General features: G+C 37.9%; 1 protein-coding gene across 1 annotated transcript in view; it reads left to right on the plus strand.

The window, feature by feature from the left end:
- The first annotated feature begins 1,378 nt into the window (after window positions 1-1,378).
- dlgap2a (discs, large (Drosophila) homolog-associated protein 2a) overlaps window positions 1,379-26,450 on the plus strand; it is a 662,701-nt gene continuing 637,629 nt past the window's right edge. The window contains exon 1 of the mRNA XM_051925462.1: window positions 1,379-1,407. The gene's annotated coding sequence lies outside the window, so the exon portion shown is untranslated. The remainder of the gene's footprint in view (window positions 1,408-26,450) is intronic.

Below are 26,450 nucleotides of genomic sequence, written 5' to 3' on the forward strand. Positions count from 1 at the left end.
CTCGTTTTCTGGATTCAATCTGACTTGTTGGTTTTATCATACTCATGTCGGTTATTATTTTATTGCTTCAATTTTTTCACTTATTAGTTTTTTTCTAGATGTTCATATCATTTTAATTGTAATGTTTGTGGCAACATTTTAGAACATTTTCTTGTAAACACTGTCAATTTGCACTTGTTTTGCCTGGCTAGTGATTGCTAGTGTCACAATGTGTGCTCTCATCCCATGAGTGCTATTTAAGAGGGTGACACAGTATGAACAGCATCTAAACTTTTGGTTAAATCCTGCAAACTCTCACAGTTAGACTCATGTTTTGGATAGGGTAAATTCCAATTAGTTTGATTTTTCACCTTAGCTTTAACCTCTTTGACTGCTGATATTTTTACCTCATTTTGGGTTTTGTCAATCAGGTCTTTTGTGTTCTTCTTTTGGTACAACAACCCTTTTCTTGTCTTAGACAATAAGTTATGCATCTCCTGATTAATTCTCAATGAACTGTTTTCAGCATACACCATTTATTCCAAAGACAATGATTTTATTGACAAGTACATTAATGTCAATGAAGCATCTAAGACTATACTGGCCTAAACATTTCTCTTCATCACTGAGTAAAAGCTGTAAACATGTTCACAGTAAATTTTAATGATGTGCCTACTGACTTTTCAGAGTTTTTCAAGAGTCATAAATGTCTTCATGTCAGGAGTTATGAAAAATAGTGCAAATAGATTTAACCCTCCCTATTCAGGTTGAGATTAAAGACTTTAATTCTTCCTTGCATATACAATAATTTTGGCAAAATAAAAACCTACGAAATAAGACTAGTTGTGCAGTCTCCTAAAGTAAAATGTCCTAGTAGAAGCACTGGACAATCATCTTGAACTCTGAATTATGCAGCCCTTACTATAATGACAATTGTAAATTTCTGAAACTTCATTCATGCCTAGTAAGCCATTCATAGCTGAGAAATTAAAAACAAAAAGGCAATAGCTATAGCTTTGTCATTATTAGCTTGGACTAAAAATCTGCTAAATCTGATGAATATCCAGAATATGTTACATGGATAGAAAGTACTTTATTAATTTCAATAGAATCTGCAGAAATATGCAGGAAGTTATTTTACTGGGTGAGTAGGTTGTTTGACTACTAACTTTGATTAGTTTAAAAAAAAAACTGAAACAGACCTTTGCATTCCAAACTATAATAAAAAAGCAATTCATATTTTGAAGTATTAGTGAATGAATGTTTAATTTCAGATTGTTTTGTTATTTTGAACTTGATTTAACTGTAATTATGTAGATAGCATCATGGACTAATTGCTTGTTAAGCTATATTTTGTTATAATAATAGTTTGATATTTTTCTTTTGTTTTCGTAGAGTCACAGTGTACACTGTGTGGTGAACCTGAAGGTGAGTATATTTGTTCCTACTTTCCTCATTATTTCTTGTACTTAAATATACAAGGCTTTTGCGCCTAGCATTGTTCACATAATACTGATACTGAATTCAAGTAACAATATTGGCATAATAATACTAATCATCAGAAAACTAATTTTTAGAATAGCTACCGGTACCAGACTATGTTGCTAATTCTCCTTTTAAGCAATTTATTCAAAAACTTCATACACAGAAAGAGTCTTAATTTGAAAAGGCTTACTGTTTTCAGACTGCTTGGTTTCCTGCAAACCAGGACTTGACTTTTTATAAACCAATTTTCTAAGGTGGAGAGATTTTTCCTTTTTAGGTAGTCTGTTTTGCTAGATGGGCCTCAGCCTACAAGTCCTTCTTTTGATACAGCTGTGTCAAAAAAGACCATAAACAGGACCAACCTTTAAAAAAAAAAAAAAATTCTGCTATGTGACCCTATACAAGAGCAGGCTGCTATAACACTACACACAAATAACTGGTTACACAAAAAGATGTGTAGAACAATAATACAGGCTTTCATATGCATGGATGAAAGATAATAAGTATTATTCAAGTTGTATTTTCTTTGTCCTTGTCAATTAAGTACAGAGATATAACTTTAAAATCATGCAACAAAAGGGGTACTGGTTTTGGGTGTTTTTTGGCATTTACGTTTCCAGTTGTATGTTTGTATGTGTATACAGTATATGTCTGTATTTGTGCTTTGTTTACTATTAGATATGAATTTTTATATTTTATAGTAGACATCCTACATGTGCTTAATTTTAGATACAAGTGCTTCTGCTTCATTAAAAGAAAAATAACTATTAATAGACTTGTGGTAATGGACATAATTGTTTCTGCATCACTAGAGTCTGAATATAAATACACAATATGTATAGCAATCAGCTTATTTAAATAGTCTTAATTATATATGCTAAGAATGGCTAATATTTTCATGTAAAGAATGAGACCAAATGGCTCACAGTTGTGTGTGTGTTATGAAGGCTCATGTATGTAATAAGCCTTCTGTGTTACAATCGGCATGATCAGGCAGAGAAATGTGAAAGTAGAATCAATAAATTATTTGTTTCTGTATTCAGTTCCTCTTTGAAGAATGTTTGATTTTACAGTTTTGAAGTAATAGCATTTTTTCCACTTGCAATAAAATGTATTTTATGAATGACTAAATTCCATTCCTTTCTCATTACTCCCTAACATCAATAAAAGGTAAAAAGTACGGTTTGAATCTTCATCCACACTAGCCAGTATTACCTCAGGAGTAAGATATACAGTATGTGAAAGGCGTGCTGTTAGCAGAGCACCAACTGCACATCATGTTGTATCACGTGTCATACATTTTGGCCGCAGGTCATTATCTATTAATGGTCCTTTAATCAGTGATCCTTGCTTCTTTTGCGTTTGCCTTGGATAACAACCACTCTTTAAATTGCTGCAGATTTACTGTATTGTGGAAAAATATTGGTTCTAAGTATGAATGATGGACCCTGGGCATACGGTTACAAAATGCCAGGCTCCTAACTCTGCTATGCCCTGTTTGAAATCTGATGTAGTTCACACTACAGGGCAGCATGATACATGTAAGTCTTTACAGCAAATCAAATTGTCAGGATTTAAAACCTGCTGGAGATGAGCCTTGCTGATTCAAGGCAAAATGTCTTCAATAAGTGAACCACTGGGAAAACTTCTTAGATTTAATTAGGCGTTCGTCAACAGTGCCTTTGCTGGAGGAGATTCTGTAATTATGTCACAATGACAATCCTTTTTTCCAGTGATATGTTTTCTGGCCTTCAGTTCTCTGAAAAACTATGCAATTTTACAAAATTTAAGGGCAGCTGCTGATTTAAAATGATTTATAGTTGGTTCTAAAAAAAAAAAAAAAAAAAAAAAACCATAGTTATATCTACGAGGATTCAGTCAACATGCAAAGAAGGAAAACTGAGTTGATCAACAAACCAAAAAAACTGAAATTGTGATGCACCAGTCATTTATTCATTCATGTTCTAACCCACTTATCAAACAGATATGTATGATGTTTGTCTTCAAACTTTCATAGCCACTTATACATGTGTTCTTTTTTTGTGTAGGTTGCAATAAACCCACAAATCATACAAAAGCAGTAATTGTATTTTTACATACCCAGTGGTGCCTTCTTTCAAATACATCATAGGCTTGCATGTTGTCTGTTCTCTTTCATGAATATAATATGTGATATGCACATATACGAGGTGTGATCAAAAAGTACGGTGAATGTTGATGCAGAATACCATCCAAGAGCAACGCAAAACAATTCAATGCAGATTCTGACATGTCCGTCCTAGAGCCTAGTTTGTGACAAGTTTCAACTTGTTTGATACTGTCAGTCGTTTGTGAGCCACTGATGAGTTCAAGTGTGTTTTTCAAGTTTGTCAGTAATAAAGGCTATCGAGCAACGCATTAATATGAAATTTTTTTTCAAATTGCAAAAAGCTCAGGAAACCCATCAGATGTTAATATCGGTTTATGGTGACACTGCACCAACAATTAAGACTGTTTACAAGTGGTTTGATCGATTTTTTTAATGGATTTCACTCAGTTGAAGACGAGAAAAGATCAGGACGCCCTTCAACATCAATAACTGAGGCAAATGTTGAAATGGTTTCATTCTTCATAATGACAACACTCCTTGTCACACATCCCTTCTAGTATGACAATTTCTGTCGAATAAAAACATTACACTGTGTCCGCATCCACCTTATTCGCCGGATCTGGCGCCATGCAACTTCTGGCTGTTCCCTAAACTGAAAATGACCATGACAGGCAAACTATTTCAATCTATTGAGGACATCCAGGCAGCCACGACAGCCCAACTAAAGACACTCTTGAAAGAAAACTTCCAGAACTGCTTCGCAAAGTGGCAGGAGCGTTGGGATAAGTGCATTCGAAGTGGAGGAGAGTATTTTGAGGGTTACTAGTAGTTGTAAAACTTTTACTTAAATAAACGTTTCTTTTTTAAAACATTTACCATATTTTTTGGTCATACCTCGTATATGTGGAGGCAAGCAGCAGGTCACAATTGAGTGAATCTGCTTTTGTCAAAGACCCCTCCTACATTGAGCCACATACAGTGAAAGGCTCATTACCATTGGATTGCTGAGGTTCAGAGCATTCCAACGATGTATTGTTATCTATGAATGGGCATTCTTACTACATGTTTCAATTGTGCATAAAAGGCAATAAATAACTGAGTGTGCAACAGCTCATCTTTATGTGCTGTTATGCACAAGCTTCTGTGAGAGTGCATAGGGATTGTTTGTTGACTCTCAATAAGACTTGAAGTTTACACTAGGGAAATGTCTCCTACAAAAAAGAAAACATATGGTTGAGAAGTCCTAGAAGAGTTACAGAATGCTAGTGATAAGGAACACGAAGACATTGAGTCAGATTCTGATCACATTTTTGGCTGCTGAGAACAATACGTTTCCTGGAAGAGGGATGCTATGCTTGATTTGTAAGTACTGCTTTTAGTATTACTTTGAAGTGTTGTAGCCTGCAGTTTACAGTTCAAGCATCATGGTTTCATTTACCATACTTGGATGCTGTCTGCTGCACATTCTTCCCATATTAATTTTCTAAACTATGCTCTTTTAGTTTGCAGCTTAGACTACTGTGTTTTAGTGTACTGGTGAGTACTGTTACGATATAACTGTGCCTCTCAAAGCTTCATGTGAGGATGAGTACGTAGTTATACATACATATTAAAAACTGTTTGCTTGCTTGTTCGGTGTGATATACAATTATCAGCCACAATACTAATACCACATACCTAATATTGCATAGATCTCCCGACCCATGCCACCAAAACAGCTCTGACCCATCAAGCCATGGACTCCACAAGACATTGAAGATGTTCTGTGGTATTTGTCACTGAGAAATTAGCAGCAGATCCTTTAAGTTCTTTAAGTTGCAAGTTAAGGCCTGCATGGTTCAGACTTGTCTTTCCAGTACATCCCACAGATGCTCAGTCAGATTGAAATCTGTGAAATTTGGAGGTCAAATGAAAACACTTAGAACTCTTTGTCATATTCCTCAAGCCATTTCAGAACTATTTTTACAGTGTGGCAGGGCATATTATCCAGCTGAAATAGGCCCCTGGCATCAGGGAAACCAGTTGCAATAAAGAGGTGTACATGGTCAGCAACAGCCTTTAGGTAGATGGTACATGTTAAAGTAACATCCACATGAATGCCAGGACCGAAGTCTTCCTAGCAGAACACTGCCCTTAAGAGAAAATGTGATTCATCAAATAGTGCTATCTTCTTCCATTGCGCCATGGTCCATTTCTGATGTCCACTTTAGGCACTTTCAGTGGTGGACATAGATCACCAAGGGGACAGTGACTATACAGCACCATAGGCACAAGTTGTGATGTCCTGTATGTTCTGACACTTTTCTGTCATGGCCAGCATTAACTTTTTCATCATTTTATGCTATGGTAGCTCTTGTGTGGGATCAGACCAGACGGGCTAACCTTTGCTCACCACATCCATCAATTACTTATGGTTGCCCAGGACCCTGTTGCCGGTTCACTGGTTTGTCCTTCCTTGGACCACTTTTCGTAGGTACTAAACACTGCACAACAGTAACACCCCACAAGACCTGACGTTTTGGAGATGCTCTAACCTAGTTGCCTAGCCATCAACATTTTGCTGTTGCTGAAGTTGTTCAGATTCTTAATGCTTGCCCGTTTCCCTGCTACCAAGACATCACCTTCAAGAACTGACCGTTAACTTGCTGCCTAATATATTCCACTCCTTGACAGGTGCCATTGTAATCAGTGTTATTCATTTTACCTGACAGTGGTTTTAATGTTGTGGTTCATATTTTGTGTATATAAGCCTTCCAAAACTTAACTAGAAGCTCTCCATGTTTTCAAGTAGACTTTCATCAAGATAGTCTGCATTTCTGTCCAAGGAAAATTCTTTGCAAATTTTTCACTAACAAAAAAGCTTCTTGTCTCTTTTTGACAGAATGCTCTGAAGTGTAATTGCAAATCACACATCAAGCAGCTACCTTATTATCACTGACTGTTTGTCAAGTATTGGGCAAATTATTAGCATAAACTGCACAATCCCCACCTTGTTTAAAACTGACATCAGCATTTTAGTAATTGCTGGTCTCAAAATCTGTCAGAACTTCAGATTTGAGGGAATCTTGGCTTAACAGGGAATGTGTTTCCGGTACACCCAGTAGAGCAGCTATAAATTGTGATGTGTGTGTAGGTTACTAAATGACCTTACAGTCTCTGGTTCTCCAAAATGTAGGCATGTTTTCAGCAGTGAAGAAATGCGAAGGTATCTTTTTTTGAATATTTTTGTCAGTGTAAACAGAAGTAAAACACTGATAAAGAATTAGAAATTTGCTGATTTTATTTTTGAAAGATGTTCCTAATGAGGTCTCAATTAACAACCTGAGTTTCTAGGCTTCTGAAAATATGTAAATGAAGGTGAATAATCAGCAAAAAAGTAATTTTAATAGTATTCACCATCATAAGCAACTATACTTTATAATGACTTCACTACCTTAGTACTCAGATTAATTGAGTACTATATGAGGCTAAAGGTTCTCCCTTTTAATATTAATTGCTCATTAACCATTAAAAACAGCACTGCTATATATGTTCTTATTAAAGCTATAGTAGGTTATCTGTGTTTGCATAATGGAATGTAATTTCTTATGTAAAAAATTTTTGGGTATTTTTTGGCACGTCATCCAGGTAAGTGGTGTGGGGATCCTATGTATTTAATGTGCATATCTCCATTGTGATTTTGTTTCCCTTATGAAAGCCTTGCTCTGAAATATAGCCACACTGAGATTTGAGGTGCCTATCCCTGGATTATCAGCACAGTCTCTAATACTCATGCAAGGTCATTTTCAGATGCCATTTAACAATCTGCACATCTTTTAGGGTGTGGTAGGAAACTTGTATTTCCCATAAAAGCAAAAAAAAAAAAAAAAAAAAAAAATATATATATGTATATATTTTATTTATATATAGGCATGGTGGCGCAGTGGGTAGCGCTGCTGCCTCGCAGTTGGGAGACCTGGGGACCTGGGTTCACTTCCCGGGTCATCCCTGCATGGAGTTTGCATGTTCTCCCCGTGTCTGCGTGGGTTTCCTCCAGGCGCTCCGGTTTCCTCCCACAGTCCAAAGACATGCATGTTAGGTGGATTGGCGATTCTATATTGGCCCTAGTGTGTGCTTGGTGTGTGGGTGTGTTTGTGTGTGTCCTGGGGTGGGTTGGCACCCTGCCCGGGATTGGTTCCTGCCTCGTCCCCTGTGTTGGCTGGGATTGGCTCCAGCAGACCCCCGTGACCCTGTGTTCGGATTCAGCGGGTTGGAAAATGGATGGATAATATATATAATTTAATATATAATTATATATATAATATAATATCCATCCATCCATTTTCCAACCCGCTGAATCCGAACACAGGGTCACGGGGGTCTGCTGGAGCCAATCCCAGCCAACACAGGGGACGAGGCAGGAAACAATCCTGGGCAGGGTGCCAACCCACCGCAGATAATATAATATATATATATATATATATATATATATATATATTGTAAAAGACCAGGCCCCAGACACAGACAGACAGACACCGTATGTCTTAAACACAAACGTTTTACTTTCTTCACCCGTGGGCGCACGTCTTCCCCGTTAACCACAGGCAATACACAGTCCCAAACAAGCACAATTCTCACCACAGCAACAATCCTTCTGGCAGCACCACCACTCCTCCTCAGGCTTAGTCCTCCTCCTCCCGACTCTGGCTCTCTCAAGTGGTGGTGGCTGGACTTTTTTATACCCCACCCGGAAGTAGTCCAGGTGGTTAATCACCTGGGCCTAATTGCATTTCCGGGTGGGGCTGAGGAATTGACCAGCCGGGCTGCAATGTCCATGCAGCTTCCCCTGGCGGCCATCTGAGCCCCCAACCAGGCTGTGGAGGACTCCATCTCCCATGGAGCCATGCGCCCGGTTGGGGAATCATCGTCTGCCAGGGAGGATGCCATCAAGCGTCCCGGGGGAGGTATTGAGCTGTCCATGGTAGCTCCCCCGGAACAGATGCAGTAGGGGCGTCCCTGCCGGGCATTGGACCCGGCTGTCCTTCACAATATATATATATATATATATATATATATATACAGTGGTGTGAAAAACTATTTGCCCCCTTCCTGATTTCTTATTCTTTTGCATGTTTGTCACACAAAATGTTTCTGATCATCAAACACATTTAACAATTAGTCAAATATAACACAAGTAAACACAAAATGCAGTTTTTAAATGATGGTGTTTATTATTTAGGGTGAAAAAAAAATCCAAACCTACATGGCCCTGTGTGAAAAAGTAATTGCCCCCTTGTTAAAAAATAACCTAACTGTGGTGTATCACACCTGAGTTCAATTTCCGTAGCCACCACCAGGCCTGATTACTGCCACACCTGTTTCAATCAAGAAATCACTTAAATAGGAGCTGCCTGACACAGAGAAGTAGACCAAAAGCACCTCAAAAGCTAGACATCATGCCAAGATCCAAAGAAATTCAGGAACAAATGAGAACAGAAGTAATTGAGATCTATCAGTCTGGTAAAGGTTATAAAGCCATTTCTAAAGCTTTGGGACTCCAGCGAACCACAGTGAGAGCCATTATCCACAAATGGCAAAAACATGGAACAGTGGTGAACCTTCCCAGGAGTGGCCGGCCGACCAAAATTACCCCAAGAGCGCAGAGACGACTCATCCGAGAGGTCACAAAAGACCCCAGGACAACGTCTAAAGAACTGCAGGCCTCACTTGCCTCAATTAAGGTCAGTGTTCACGACTCCACCATAAGAAAGAGACTGGGCAAAAAAGGCCTGCATGGCAGATTTCCAAGACGCAAACCACTGTTAAGCAAAAAGAACATTAGGGCTCGTCTCAATTTTGCTAAGAAACATCTCAATGATTGCCAAGACTTTTGGGAAAATACCTAGTGGACTGATGAGTCAAAAGTTGAACTTTTTGGAAGGCAAATGTCCCGTTACATCTGGCGTAAAAGGAACACAGCATTTCAGAAAAAGAACATCATACCAACAGTAAAATATGGTGGTGTTAGTGTGATGGTCTGGGGTTGTTTTGCTGCTTCAGGACCTGGAAGGCTTGCTGTGATAGATGGAACCATGAATTCTACTGTCTACCAAAAAATCCTGAAGGAGAATGTCCGGCCATCTGTTCGTCAACTCAAGCTGAAGCGATCTTGGGTGCTGCAACAGGACAATGACCCAAAACACACCAGCAAATCCACCTCTGAATGGCTGAAGAAAAACAAAATGAAGACTTTGGAGTGGCCTAGTCAAAGTCCTGACCTGAATCCAATTGAGATGCTATGGCATGACCTTAAAAAGGCGGTTCATGCTAGAAAACCCTCAAATAAAGCTGAATTACAACAATTTTGCAAAGATGAGTGGGCCAAAATTCCTCCAGAGCGCTGTCAAAGACTCATTGCAAGTTATCGCAAACGCTTGATTGCAGTTATTGCTGCTAAGGGTGGCCCAACCAGTTATTAGGTTCAGGGGGCAATTACTTTTTCACACAGGGCCATGTAGGTTTGGATTTTTTTTTCTCCCTAAATAATAAAAACCACCATTTACAAACTGCATTTTGTGTTTACTTGTGTTATATTTGACTAATGGTTAAATGTGTTTGATGATCAGAAACATTTTGTGTGACAAACATGCAAAAGAATAAGAAATCAGGAAGGGGGCAAATAGTTTTTCACACCACTGTATATATATATATATATATATATATATATATATATATATATATATATATATATATATATATATATATATATACAGTGCATCCTGAAAGTATTCACAGCGCATCACTTTTTCCACATTTTGTTATGTTACAGCCTTATTCCAAAATGGATTAAATTCATTTTTTTCCTCAGAATTCTACACACAACACCCCACAATGACAATGTGAAAAAAGTTTACTTGAGGTTTTTGCAAATTTATTAAAAATAAAAAAATTGAGAAAGCACATGTACATAAGTATTCACAGCCTTTGCCATGAAGCTCAAAATTGAGCTCAGGTGCATCCTGTTTCGCCTGGTCATCCTTGAGATGTTTCTGCAGCTTAATTGGAGTCCACCTGTGGTAAATTCAGTTGATTGGACATGATTTGGAAAGGCACACACCTGTCTATATAAGGACCCACAGTTGACAGTTCATGTCAGAGCACAAACCAAGCATGAAGTCAAAGGAATTGTCTATAGACCTCCAAGACAGGATTGTCTCAAGGCACAAATCTGGGGAAGGTTACAGAAAAATTTCTGCTGCTTTGAAGGTCCCAATGAGCACAGTGGCCTCCATCATCTGTAAGAGGAAGAAGTTCGAAACCACCAGGACTCTTCCTAGAGCTGGCCGGCCATCTAAACTGAGCGATCGGGGGAGAAGGGCCTTAGTCAGGGAGGTGACTGTCAGAGCTCCAGAGGTCCTCTGTGGAGAGAGGAGAACCTTCCAGAAGGACAACCATCTCTGCAGCAATCCACCAATCAGGCCTGTATGGTAGAGTGGCCACTCTTAGTAAAAAGAAGCCACTCCTTAGTAAAAGGCACATGGCAGCCCGCCTGGAGTTTGCCAAAAGGCACCTGAAGGACTCTCAGACCATGAGAAATTCTCTGGTCTGATGAGACAAAGATTGAACTCTTTGGTGTGAATGCTAGGCGTCACGTTTGGAGGAAACCAGGCACCGCTCATCACCAGGCCAATACCATCCCTACAGTGAAGCATGGTGGTGGCAGCATCATGCTGTGGGGATGTTTTTCAACGGCAGGGACTGGGAGACTAGTCAGGATAAAGAGAAAGATGACTGCAGCAATGTACAGAGACATCCTGGATGAAAACCTGCTTCAGAGCGCTCTTGACCTCAGACTGGGCCGACGGTTCATCTTTCAGCAGGACAACGACCCTAAGCACACAGCCAAGATATCAAAGGAGTGGCTTCAGGACAAGTCTGTGAATGTCCTTGAGTGGCCCAGCCAGAGCCCAGACTTGAATCCGATTGAACATCTCTGGAGAGATCTTAAAATGGCTGTGCACCGACGCTTCCCATCCAACCTGATGGAGCTTGAGAGGTGCTGCAAAGAGGAATGGGCGAAACTGGCCAAGTATAGGTGTGCCAAGCTTGTAGCATCATATTCAACAAGACTTGAGGCTGTAATTGCTGCCAAAGGTGCATCGACAAAGTATTGAGCAAAGGCTGTGAATACTTATGTACATGTGATTTCTCAGTTTTTTTATTTTCAATAGATTTGCAAAAACCTCAAGTAAACTTTTTTCACGTTGTCATTTTGGGGTGTTGTGTGTAGAATTCTGAGGAAAAAAATGAATTTAATCCATTTTGGAATAAGGCTGTAACATAACAAAATGTGGAAAAAGTGAATACTTTCCAGATGCACTGTATAAACCAGAGTAAAATTGAACCTCTATGTAAATGGTAACTGGATTTAGACCTGGCCGTTTGGAGTTTTAAGGTAATGTCAGTAACTGCTTTAAAACCCCCACTATTTTTAAATTTTCAAGGTTATATTTTCACCTGCATGTTTTCAGTAATGAAACCTAACTCTTAATTCACCTCTGTTGTAATCAGAATCAAACTAATGAATTTAGTACTTAACAAATGTATACATCTTTTATATGTTTTGTTAGAGCCTCTATCTCCAAATGGTTCTACACACACTACATAATGGTGTTTTAACAAGGCTTCTATTTATTTTCTAGACCATGCCCAGGATGAGGTGGGCAGTCATTTGACCAAAGTCTCTAGGACTGTGATTGTCTTCACAGGTGGCGCAGTGGTAGTGCTGCTGCTTTGCAGTAAGGGACTGTGGAAGATTGTGGGTTTGCTTCCTGGTTCCTCCCTGTGTGGATAGCGCTTTGAGTACTGAGAAAAGTGCTATATAAATGTAATGAATTATTATTATTATTATTACTTTTTCTGTTATAGCTGACCAACTATGGACCTCCCCCAGAGGTGTTTTTGTTTTCCACTCCTCTGTTGTCAACTGGCTATAGTTCAGCAATTGCTAGATTTCATTTACGTTAATCTGTTTCAGAAAAATTTGTTTTCCTCTCAGTTTAAATAAATTTTTTTCTTTGTGTACACACTATGTAATGAGTGCTTTGTTCAAGTCATAATTGCCTTCACCTATGAACTTGTTACAGTAGTATGACCTGCACTCCAGTAAAGAGTGCTATATGAAAAAAAGCTGAATTGAAGTTGAATTGAATAAAGCATTTTGCAGTTGTGAGAAGCCAATCCACCATAATATACACAAAAAACTTTTGCACAAAGTAAGTTTAGAGTTTCCAGTTTATCTATCCTGTAGAAGTTTTGGAGAAAAACTGATAAAAACATGAGGAGAATGTTAACTCTAAAGCCATGACACAAAATAGCTTACCACTGCACAACGATGTAGCCCATGTTTAAAATTGATTAACCAATTGATATTTTATAAGAGGCTCTTGTAAAAGGCTCTTTAATTTAAAATTGATCTTTAATTGCATTTTATGTGAAAAGTAGACCACAATATCCACTGTAAAGTTAGATTTCCTTTCCATGCACCCATAATTTTTAATATATTAATTTCAATTAACTTTTACTGACCTGTATACATCGTATTTATTTTTCAAAGTGGATTTAAGATTAGCCAGTATTAGCCATATCATGAAGACATTTAAGTTGTAGAGCGAATATGTCTTGACATACACATGCATACATATATTCCCAGACTGACATAATGGACATGAGAGTCTGGAGACTATCCAGTGCCTCTGGACAAGGTGCAAGTTCACTGTAGAGCAGGCATGTCAAACACGCGGCCCGCAACAGAAATCTGTGTGGCCTGCATGACAGATCCTAGTTAGCACTAAACTTGTACAAAATGATTACTATCATTTGTGATTGAATAATTCTGCATCTTCGGCGTTAGTTATTGACTTTTCTTACTTCTGCCTTCTGACAAAAGCGCGTTTTCCCATGGCATTATGGTACCGGAAACGTCATCTGCTAGTATAGCAACGAACCTTGTCCAAAGTTAATGAGCCGCGACATCGCAACTGAAGTGCTAGGCTGCACCAGCCTGGCAGCAGAGGCGGCCTTAGGCATGTGCAAATTGTGCACCTGCACAGGGCCGCCACGCCAATATATATTGAATATAAAACAGAAAGAGAAAATAATGACACAGCTGACGTGCAATGTGGCCGAAAAACATTGTGTTTCTTGTTAATTAGTACGCTGTATTTACTAATATCACTCGAGTCAGAGCAGTAAGCTATATGTAGTATTATAACGTTCTGCCGTAATGAGAATATCATGGGCCGCCACTTGGTTTTCAAGTTACGGACACGCGCATATAGAAGCGTGTCATGAGCACAAGGCGGCTATGCAGTGTCTGCAACGGACGGGCGAAGGTCCACCGATTCTTTCTATGCCCAGGGCCGCCACGAGCCTAGAGCCGCTACTGGCTGGGCTGCTAAGACTGGCCACTGGGCAGAACTGACCATCACATGTAGTAATAGCTCGCATATTTTCATGTTTTTTTGCTCTAGTTTTATGTAATTTTGTGCTAGTATTGTAACAAACAGTTAGTGCAGACTACAGCTGAAGATCTGAAGTGGACGCGAGAAGCTGGTGAGTTGTTTATTAACAAATTTTTGTGATTTTGAGTTTGTAAAATTAGTGTAGGTCAGGGGGCTTTTTGCATATCAGCTTATTTTACAATATAAACTTTGAAGTAAACTTAGTAAAGTAAAATTAGATTTTTGGAGGATTTGTTTTCCAACTTAAATTACTGAGCAATGAATTCAGTGAGCGTTTTCGTGATTTCAGTTCACACGAACAGGACTTTCCGCTGTTTACATCACCATACTCTTACAACGTTGAGAATGCGCCTGAGAATATCCAAATGGAATTGATTGAACTGCAGTCAGATTCTATTCTGAAGGCAAAATACAATGAAGTTGGTGTGCCAGGCTTGTATGCTTACCTGCCATCCTCGTATGTGTAGATCCTTAAGTTGGCATCGAGAGTATTGCCTATGTGTGGAAGCACTTACCTTTATGAGCAATTGTTTTCGTTAATGAAAGCTACGAAAGCCCCACATCGCTCAAGACTTACCGTCGATCACCTTTCATCCATCATAAAAGTTGCAGCGGCACAAGATTTCAAGCCTGATATTGACGAACTGGTTACTAACAAGAGATGCCAAGTGTTGGGACAAAAGAAATAGATCTCACACTGTAAAACTCCTATATAAGCAATGAATATAATATAATGAATATAATATAGTAATATAAGGACCTAGCTAAGAGACTAAGACTCTAATTGTACGCTGTTGTACGGAGATTGTATGGAAATAAATTGCTTTTCTTTAAACTTTTCAGTATTGGAAAGAAAGCTACAGTAACTTTGTATAATAGTATTTGTTACAGTGCGGCCGCTGACGCACGTATGGCAGTCGATGCAGCCCACCAATGGTGGTGAGTTTGACATACCTGCTGTAGAGCATACTCTCACAAGCCAGCCTCACTCGCACTGATGTAACACTATGAGGGATTGTTGAAACCAAGAATTAATTTGAAAAGATAAGCAGTCATCCTATTTTTTTTTGAAGCTGCACAAAGTCTGCATGCACACACACCAACCTCAGGGATCTGAGAGAAAAACCAAAGTACCCAGAGGAAACTCATGCATTTTTTAAATTATAGGACTATTCCATTTATATCAGGTGTTAAGGATTCCCTTGAACCTCTGTTTTTTTTTCTTTCTAAAATCCTACATAGCAAAACACTATATAGCTGATATCACATGGCCATATTAGAAAATGTTTTTTTTTTGTTTGTTTTTAAACAAGTGTGCTAAGATGCTGCACTATATATCAAAACAGCAAAAGATTGGGAAGTAGAGGTATGGCACTCTTTCATGGTGTATTTTTTCAGTGTGGAAGCAGGAAACCATACTGATTAGTTATTAATATCATCTGTCCCATTGCTTTGTCATAGTAGGTTTTTCCTAATTTCATTGTATTATTTTTAATATGTCTAGCCTATTGGGTCACTGCTTTTTGCAGATGATGTTGTCCTGTTTGCTTCATCAGGCCGTGATCTTCAGCTCTCTCTGGATCGGTTCACATCCGAGTGTGAAGCGGCTGGGATGGGAATCAGCACTTCCAAATCCGAGACCATGGTCCTCAGCCAGAAAAGGGTGGAGTGCCCTCTCAGGGTTGGTAGTGAGATCCTGCCCCAAGTGGAGGCGTACAAGTATCTCGGGATCTTGTTCACGAGTGAGGGAAGAATGGAGCGTGAGATCGACAGACGGATCGGTGCGGCATCCGCAGTAATACGGGCTCTGCATCGGTCTATCGTGGTGAAAAAGGATCTGAGCCACAAGGCGAAGCTCTCAATTTACCAGTTGATCTACGTTCCTACCCTCACCTATGGTCATGAGCTATGGGTAGTGACCGAAAGAACGAGATCGCAAATACAAGTGGCTGAAATGAGTTTCCTCCGCAGGGTGTCTGGGCTTTCCCTTAAAGATAGGGTGAGAAGCTCAGTCATCCGGGAGGGGCTCAGAGTAGAGCCGCTGCTCCTCCGCATCGAGAGGAGTCAGATGAGGTGGCTCGGGCATCTGATCAGGATGCCTCCTGGACGCCTCCCTGGTGAGGTGTTCCATTTACATTTACATTTACATCATTTAGCAGATGCTCTTATCCAGAGCGACTTACAACAGTGCTTAGTAGTCTACGACTGTTCTTCAGTCTTTAAGGCTAGGATTAAATCTACTGTCATTAAACAAGTTACCGCTGACCAAGTTGTATACAAAACCCTGCTAGAAGAAAATAGTAAAAAAATTTTTTTTTTTTTTTTTTTTTTCTAACCGGGAGGAGGCCCCGGGGAAGACCCAGGACACGCTGGAGGGACTATGTCTCTCGGCTGGCCTGGTAACACCTTGGGATTCCCCTGGAAGAGCTAGAAGAAATGGCCGGGGAGAGGGAAGTCTGGGTATCTCTGCTCAAGCTGCTGCCCCCGCGACCCGACCTCGGATAAGCGGAAGAGAATGGATGGATGGATGTCTAGCCTACTGGCTGTGGCAATGTTGTATAAATTGCATAGTTACCACTTCATTCTCCACTTCACATGCACTGTGTTTCCTTGAGTAAGGCCCTCAACTGGCTTGTTCATTTATAGTAATAAATAAACCATTTGTTTGCATCTTGATGTAATCATGTGTGCCCCTGTCTCATAGTTCCAGGACCTGAGTTTAATTCCCACCCAGACACCATCTGTTTGGTGTTTGAATCTGGGATTTGAATGGATTTTCTTTGGGTCTTCCTGTTTCTGCACTTAACCAATCTTTAGCATGTTTGAAATTAACTTTCAACTCTTAAATTAATTTAGTTTGTGTATGTACCCCGCACAGATTAAGGTTTCATGTGATAGATGCTGCTTTTGGTTTCTTGTTAATCCTACACTGGACAAAGCAGGTTAATGAAAAAGGTGGCTGGCTATCTTCATGGCATATTAATTCTGAGTTTGTGTGGCCCTTGATAGTGTTACGCCCATAGCAAGTACAAAAATAATGAAACAGCAAATATTTTTATTATATTTTAACAAAGTGAATTTTGGATAATAAAGAAGCAATCCCACTCACCAGGGTCCCTCTATACTATCTATAATATAAATCACAGTGAACAAAAAGCGAGAAGAATGTACTGTGTAGTACTGGAAAGGGAGGATAATGAATTCAGTATGAAGGTCCATTGTAAATTTTCTGGTTAGCAGAGTGTGTGCTATTATTTTAGCTTTCCTTACTGTCTTGTCATGGTGCTAAGAAGCCAAGCATTCAAAAAGAGACGATGTCCCCCAAATAGTGATGGGACTAATTAAAAGACAGTACATATTGGGTGAGTTTTATTTATAAGGATTATATGATTTAATGTTGAGTAAGTGCTATGTAAAATATTACATAAGCTTTTGCATGTACATTTTCCAACACAGTCTTATAAATTTTCTACACGCTATTCCAGATAGATTTTTTTGCAAGTAGCAAATAGATTGTGTTGAATTGGTTGTAGACAGCATACTGTTCATTAAGCAAAGATAAAACCTTGATAATTCAATGAAAAACAGAATATTACAGTGTACATAGATACAGTGTTGCTTTGTTAGTGATGTATATAAAATAGAATAGCATGGTTTTGTCAGATCAAGGTTAACATCTATGTGCTCTCTATTATATACTATAACTGGCAGTCTTCCTTTAAGTCTTGACAAATAGTCCTCCTTTGTGTTGCACTTTGTACAAGAAATATTTCATGTTGTATGTGACTTAATCCTTAATACACTGGTGTTGTTCATAATGAAGATGCAAGAAGAAAAGGTAAACCATATAACTCAGATTAAGCCTTTTCAATCATTCTTTTTAACAGAGAAAACGTGAAAGATGTTTTGTTGTACTAGTTTTGAGTGGCTAAATGATAGGTGAGACAATTGGCCACATGATACAATCCCACTTACATGGTTACGTTATGATATTTCAGTGTAGTTATGTTTTTACAATGTTATTATTGTAATTCAGTTCTACTATAAATTGCAATTTATTTCTCTTTTTTTGCTTGACTCTGGTCAAAGTTGTAATCCTATATCTAAAGGCAAAACACTTTCAGTATAGTGTATTATACCTATTAAGAATACTGTACATAACATAACTGCCTTGATTAAATGTTTAACTGTAGGAATTGATTTCAAATATCTCCTAAGTTTCCACATTAACAATCTGAACACTTCGTTATGGCACATCACATAGATATTGGAAAACAGTACAAATGTTGTTTTGCTATAAAAGATCTGCAAGAATGTGGCCCTTGTTATACATGTACTCCTGCACACTCATAGATGGTGCACTGCTGCAAAGAATCCCATACCTATATATAAATGAAAAAAGTAAAAAAAATGCAAAAATATTATATATGATACATTGTTTTGTTACACCATAAAATCAAATGACCCTGCTTGCTCTCTCAAATCATCAAGTTAATTGTGGGAAAGGCTTTTAAGGATATTTTTTCTTAAAACATAAATCTTATTTTACCTAATAGGTTTTTTTTTCCTGTAGACTGACAGTTGTATGTTGCACCTTTGTAGCTACTCTGGTTTGCCTTTTCTTATTCTTTCCATCATTCAGGAGTATACAGCTTACAGAAGCATTTCATTTGCACCCTGAACTATAATTCCTTACTTTAAGATGTCACCCAGTTACAAATCAATGTAGCTTCTCTAGTTGGGAGTGTTTTCTCTCTCTCTCATCATTGACTTACCTTGCTGAGAAAGGAAACTGTGTCTAAGCCCTCAACTGTAAAATAAAGCAAAATGTGCAAGCAGGAAATAAGGCTTAATAATTTTTAATTTTAAATATTTTAGTTTGTGCCATAAACAAAAGTATATTGAATTTGGCTTTCCAAACCTTATAGCCCCAGATAGTTTTAGTTGTTCAGTCTCTCAGGCGGTGCTTAATCTTGTAGTTGCACAAAGTCCTCATTTTTGGTCAGCTCTGTATCTAGCCAGCTCATCCTCTGATTTTACACAACTTACTAACATAGTGGCCCTGTCCCAATCTCACTTATCCGGGCTCATAAATCTAAAACCTGTTTCTTATGCTACAAGGCTTCTTCCTATATTCAGAGCTTATAACCAGTCACAAGTAGAACACGTACCCTACTTTTGGCACTGTACTTTCAGCCCACCTGACATATGTGACACACCCAGAGCAACACTTTTATTATCAGAATAGCATTTCTAAAAACCAATTTGAACAAACCAGCTTGCGAAATAATAAAATATAGCTTATTTAACAGTGAAAGACACGTTCCTTAAAATTTGGGACTTCCAATGTCTTAGTCTTTTTATACTTTTCACTTAGTATATAAACATACTGTCAGAAAGCTGCTTCTTTTTTAAGCATCCAGTTCACACTTAACCTTTAAAGACACAGAGACAAATATCACAAAATGCTATATGTTACATGTATACATCAACAAAGTGGAACAGTAGTAAAGAGCATTAAAAAAGCAAGTTTCTCAAAACAAATTAATTTTGTCAAGTCCTTAACTTGGTTCAAATTTCTTCACTCCTGAGCATAACTGTACTTTCCGTTACACTTCTCAGTGATGTGTTAGATGTTAAAGCCTACTATATCAATATTTTACCACACATCAACTAAATGTCTCCTAGAGGTTGTGGATTAAATTTGTATTTTACGCATTTAAAACATCGATGTGTATCTTATAATATACTGTATATTCCTGTAATTTGAGTCTGTGATATTTGAATATTTATTCTAACTTAAGTGTTTTTAAATTAATGTTGCCAGGTTTTAAAATTCTCTCAGCAAGTTAACATTTATCTTTTTAGAGGATTCTTTAAAATATCCTAAAATTACACCATTAAATCAATAGCTAACAGTAAAAAAGAAAAAAAAAATGTCAAGGCTTTTGGTCTTCTTCCAAGCAGCCAAAATACTGTTTCTAAATTCAATTTTATTTTTAGTGTGGAATTAGCTTTCAACTATTACCTTCTTTTGTTAATATCACATGTTACGGTGGTATTATATAAGGAAATAACTTAGAGTGAATGCCGCAGATTTTTGAGTTTGTCTACTAAATTAACTCATTAAAAACTTGGATGCCTAATACACACTGTCGCACCCATTATGGATAATTTAGTGTCACCTGTTAACCTCAGTTTTCTGAATACTGTATGAGAGTAAAACTAGAGAATTGGGAGAAACCCAAGCAAACACAAGGGTGATTTGCAGACACAAATCATAGAGAATTACCTGGCCACAGATTTAAAAACAGATGTCTGTGGCTTTGATGCAGCAGACCTAACCTCTGTGCCATAATAGTGCCTCTCTTTATAAATTGTGGGTATTCAAAAAGTTTGACATTTTTTGGTCTTTAATTCATATCCTGTCATTTTAGTGTTAATTTACATTTGCTTCAGACACTGAGAAGTATATTGGGCTTTAACGTCCATTCTTTTCCTGAAGCATGAGATTGATAGGTTTATTCTACACAGTTTTTAAAATATAATGCATGAAATGACACACATGGCTTTAGCAACAGTAAACATACTCAGATGTCTTTTTTTTTTATTCTGTTACATTATCTGTTCACTTGCAAGAAAGAAGACATGTCTTATTCATTGGAACTGCAAATTTCCATTGTGCATGTGTATGTTCCTACAGGTTCCTTCACGTTGGCATGTGAGGGATTTTTGGGACAATATCCTGTTACTAGTGTTCTTCCTAAAAGTGCAATGAAGCAATTGGTGGGAAAATAGCATACTGTTTTCAGTCCACTAAGGTCGTGAGCATGCGCTGATGCACAACGAACCACCTGGATTGGGATCCGAGTATAGCATGTGACACCTCAGTACCATACTGGAAGAGTGTGAGGTTGAACGGTAGCTGGAGTGCCAATCCTACTACCCACTCTCAAGTTTTTCCTGTAAGTTGGAGGATCTGCTTGCAGGACTGGGTGCAGATTAATGTCATACCCAGGACAAGGCAATTACAGGTTAAGGGCCTTGCTTAAGGGCCCAACAGAGCAATACACAAAAACATTTCATGAAGTTATCCCCAAAATTCTAGATCATGTACAAAAAGACCACTTTGTTTAACATGGTCTTTATCCCAACAGACCAGCTAAGTTCTGTTTCCACAAGCTTGTTACCGTATATACTCACGTATAAGTCGGGTCTTGAAACCCGAAAAATCGATCATAAAGTCAGACCTCGACTTATACGGCCATTCAAAAATGTGACAATTTTTTTTTTTTTAACATTATCTTGTCTCCTCCAGTCTCACATCAGTTTCTGAGACACATCAAATTTTGTTGCAGCAGCGCAGTTACCAATCTCTCTCGCTTACTTCAGTGATATTTAATTTAAAACCAGCTTCATATTTTCTTCTGATTGAATGCTCCATCGTAAATAAGGGATGCTCTTACGATAAAGGTCTATGGGGTGTGAGATACAAAAAACACAAATCAGTGCAAACGTTGCTTCAGAATAGTTCAAGTACTAGCATGTGGTCACGTAGGCACAATAGAGTGAGAGAGGTTAGGAGCATGCACTGATGCAGCGCATTACCATCCCCACATAGAAAAAACGGCAGTGTGCTCCATGGTTACTCTCTCAGGTGGGCGTTAACATATTATAATCCCTTGTACCAATAGTGTGAGTTTTCCGCATTTGATTTATACGACCGACATTATACCAGAAATTATACTGTAAAATCAAATCCTGACTTATCCGTGGGAGAACTTATCTGCAAGAATTTTTAGTTATATTGTTTGATAACGTCTAACAAAAATAAAACTGCAAAATAACTTTTAAAGTGTAACATTTGATTTTTTTTAAATTTTATTTTAATTAATAAAACTCTTAGTGACATTGACTCAAAGACCAGGATTCTTATTCTTTTGCCACAAAAGTGGAAAAATGAATAGCAGTGTACTTTACCTGGCAATTTGAGCCTCACTGTGGTGAGTAAGACAAGAGCCTCAAGGTAATTTCCCACTCATTGTAAGCCTGGCTTGCACTTTTCTATTTTACTGATGGACTTGCTGTTGGGTGCAGAATTTATACTTTAGTGATAATTTAAAGTCAAGTGAATGGTGTTAGAGTGACAGATGCATGAACCATGTAAATTAGAAATATTAATATTTTGTAAAATTAACGACGCAGCAGCAAATATACAGTGTCTGCAAAAACAGTATCAATACAAAAATAGTACATCTAAACAAACCGTAATGCAGATCAACATCATGCTGCCATTGTCCTGTAACTATCATTTTGAAGGAAAGACATTATGATAAAAATAGGACTTGTAACCACCTTATGTTGTACATAGCTCTGCATTTTGTTTTTAACAAATTGCAATAAGCAGCATGTTTTAGTAAAAAATAATCTAATTTTTGCAGAATTTGCGATACATTTTTTTCCCATAAAGCACTGATTGCTGTTTTATGGACACTTTTTTCATAGCTTTGAAACTAGGTTTCTGAATTTTTTAAGAAACCTGTGAGATAGACAGAGTACAGGTTTGCAAATGCCATACATTAGATCACATAAGGCTTACCTCATATTAAAAAAAGAAAAGAGGTATTACCAATGATAGTTTTAGGTAAGTACATTCCTTTCACGTGTTCTAGTTGACATTTATTCAGGTTTTCCTATGGCATTCATTCTCCTTAGTTGTGCATTTTTCTCGTGTTGTACAGAGTGAAGTGCTAGCAGCTTTTTCTCCTGAGTAAGTTCATCTTACTATTCATTATGCTGCCTCAAAGCAATTGAATTGGAGCTCAGATAAGTTACACAATCACAGGCTACTTACCATGTACAAGCACAAAAAAATTCTTTGCTCTATAGGAAACTGCATACTGTGCAGACAATTGCATTACGGCAAAATATTTGGTGTGAGTTTGTCTAGAGTGCATAGCTACATTTATACTCCACACTTCACAGGGACATTTAAGGACACCTGCTGGCAAAATGCATTTTTTCCAAGGTGTTACAAAAGCCAGAGAAAAAGCTAACAGAAATGCTTAGACATACAACTCTTTTTCTCAATGTTTATATAGAAATAATAGGAAGAAATATGTGGAATTTTTACTTTGTGCAAGCAAACTTATTTCAATCCAGTCTAAGCTAATCTACCATAATAAAAATTACAGAGAATAGGCTTTTTATAAAACGTACAGAACAGAATATTAGAATTTTGTATGTGAAACAAACTTATATATAAATAGATACAAGTCTTGTATGGAATAAACATTTAAAAACAAAAAAATAAACAATTAAATATTAATAATATATAATATTCATAGGGTTGAATCACAATCTGATTATTTGGATGGTTACCTACCAGGTAACGCTTGTGGTTGGTCGGCCTGTTGGCAAGTATCCACCACATTCTCTCAGTCGCAAAAAGCAGATCATAGATATGTAATACATTACCTGCCAAATAATACAAAGCGTACCCAACACGTGTTTGGGTCTAATTGGGCCTCATCAAGTGTATGCACTTTTGCCTCCCTTTACGGTGTTCAATTGGCCGACCAACTTCAAGTGTTACCTGGTAGGTAACCATCCAAATAATCAGATTTGGATACCTATCAATGTAATATTCCGATCTTCACCCTGTCAAGTAAGTGAACAAGCTGCCATGGCACAACATCAGAGGCTTCGCCTCAGGCACTTATGGATGAGGTGTGATCCCTGTACACCTGATGAGCCCCAATAAGGGCGAAACACTGTATTGTGTACTCTTTGTATTATTTGGCAGGTAGTGTATCATATATATATAAATTTTGTTGTTGTACTGATGCTTTAGTATACTTATAAACAAACTCTTACTTACTGGCTGTGCTGAGATCTGTCTCTAACTATTATTATGAGGAGAAAATAAATAACCAGGAGATGCAGATGTGTAGCTAAACATAGTGAAGGACAGAAAGGGGTCAATGCCAGAATAATCAGAGGCTGAACGAACAAGATATGACCTGGCACATGGTCTACTTTCTTAGAAACTAACTGCGCTGAAGCTTGTATTTGCTTATCCAACCGAAGGAATACTGACACATGGAAGTGGCAACATATTTGTACTGTACCTACACTCATGAAAGGAGTAGTGCTGGGCAGTATGACCAAAATTCTATATCACGGTATTTTTCAAAATTATACCGGTTTCACGGTATTGGACGGTATTTTTTTCCCATGTATGAGTGGATGTTAACCACATTTTCCACTGCAATTACTGGCTAAGAATAACCTATTCCATTGTCATGAGAATTGTACATTGTACAAAAAAACATTTTAATGTGCACACAAATATTAATACAGGTTTGCATGGCCCCATAAAGTGATAGTTTTCAAGGGGGTAGCACTAATGAAGAGAAGTAATCACATTGCATGACAGATGCAGTCAAAATATAGAACCTTTTTATTGAACAAAGTTTGCAAACAACTTAAACTAAAATTTTGACAACATATTTTCAACCATCCAAAGAGGCATTTAGACTTTAGAATATCCAGAGGTGCTTGTCAAAAGTTGTATTGGACTGAATATGTCTTAGAAAAGGAATAAATAGTAAATATTTTTTTGTAAACCAACTACACTTTGTTAATGTTAACAATCTCTGTCCACTGACACGTTAAAGTGACTTTTTAAACAATTTTACCATCATTAAACTTCATAATATTTAAACTAATAAATAATAACAATGCAATAAATAATAGTGCAACTTCCAGTAATAATACTATTACTTCCAAGACTTCAAAGCCCAGGTGCATTACACAGTATTCACCAAATTAAAATAAAATAAAATAAAACAAGTGCAACTTGGTGATGACATCTTTACCAACTGAACCATCATTAAGGCAAACTGCATTAATATGGACCTTGCTTCAAGCTAAGCTACAGTATATACATAAATAATAAAACTGAAACTTGCATTTATAATGCTATTTGTGGTATAGCCCTATGGAAGCGTATTAGGGCCACGGTGAAGAAAAAAAAAATATGGACACAGTGAAGAGTAAAAAAAAACTATATGTCGTCATTTCCACTTTATTCTCATAGTTTATTTTGTCATTAAAGTAGAATGTCGTAAACTAAACTTCATCCTAAAATCAAGGTTTAATTTACTAGATTTTCTCAAATACCGTCATAAGTTAATGTAGCACATTAAATGCTTTGTGTTAAGTGTTCCCCGACCCAGTTGTTAATCGCTACGGGCTTATTAAACTGACTTCCTCTGCACTAAGAGGAGGCGCCAGCATAGAATACATTCACTTCATGATATTCCTGTTCTCTGAAAATGTAGAATGCTAAGATAAATTTTCATGATGAAATGCATTAAAGCAGGTATTAAACATGCACGGTAGTGCTGCTCCCTCGCAGTAAGGGGTCCCCAGGTGTACGTTCAGTGTAGAGAAACTTTATGGCAGGTGTGACAAGGCTCCAAAAAACTGGATGTATGAATGGGTATCGCACAGGTTTAACTTAAATATTGTGTAAATATTGGGTTTGTGATCTAGTGGTCGGAGACACGAACACAGAATTCAATGAATGTTCTTCTGAGCGGGCTTTCTTTATTGCATGCGCGCTGTCTCTGTTTGATGTACCAAACCCGCAGTTCCTATCTTTCCTTTTTCTTTCTCCTCATAACCAATCACCACACGATAAACGTCTTTGTGAAATTAAACCTAGTTATAAACTTAGACCACGGAGTGTTCAGAACTTTAAAAAAATCTTCGGTATACATGTTTAATTATGCCATCCATTCAGGGTTGCGCCTGTCCCAGCAAGCATTGTGTGTGAGGCAGAAGCATATCCTGAACGTGCTACCAGCACATCGCAGGGTGAATACGAGCAATACATACACTAGCAGGGTCAATACAGTATAACCTTACAAAACCCCACATCCTACATGACTTTGAAAAAAACTGAAGCACGCCGAGTAAACCCACCAGAAATACATGCAAATTCAAGGCAGGAGACACCAGGGACCCCCTTGCGGCGACGCAGCAGTGCACCCTCAATGCCACCATGCCCCCACATGATTAATACATGCCTTAATGTATTTCATCATGAAAATGATATCAAGTATTTATCTTAGCATTCTAAATGTTCAGAGAGCTGGAATATCATGAAATTAATGTATTCTGTGTGGCGATTGCTGCCTGCGCCTCCTCTTAGTGCAAGAGGAAGTCAGTTTAAGAAGCACGTAGCAATTAACATGGCTCGGGGGACACTTAACACAAAGCATTTAATGTGCTACATAACTTATTATGGAGTTTGAGAAAATCTAGTAAATTAAATATTCATTTTAAGATGAAGTTTAGTTTATGATGTTCTACTTTAATGTCAAATT

This window comes from Erpetoichthys calabaricus, chromosome 3 (assembly GCF_900747795.2).
Source record: "Erpetoichthys calabaricus chromosome 3, fErpCal1.3, whole genome shotgun sequence".
Taxonomy (NCBI): Eukaryota; Metazoa; Chordata; class Cladistia; order Polypteriformes; family Polypteridae; genus Erpetoichthys; species Erpetoichthys calabaricus.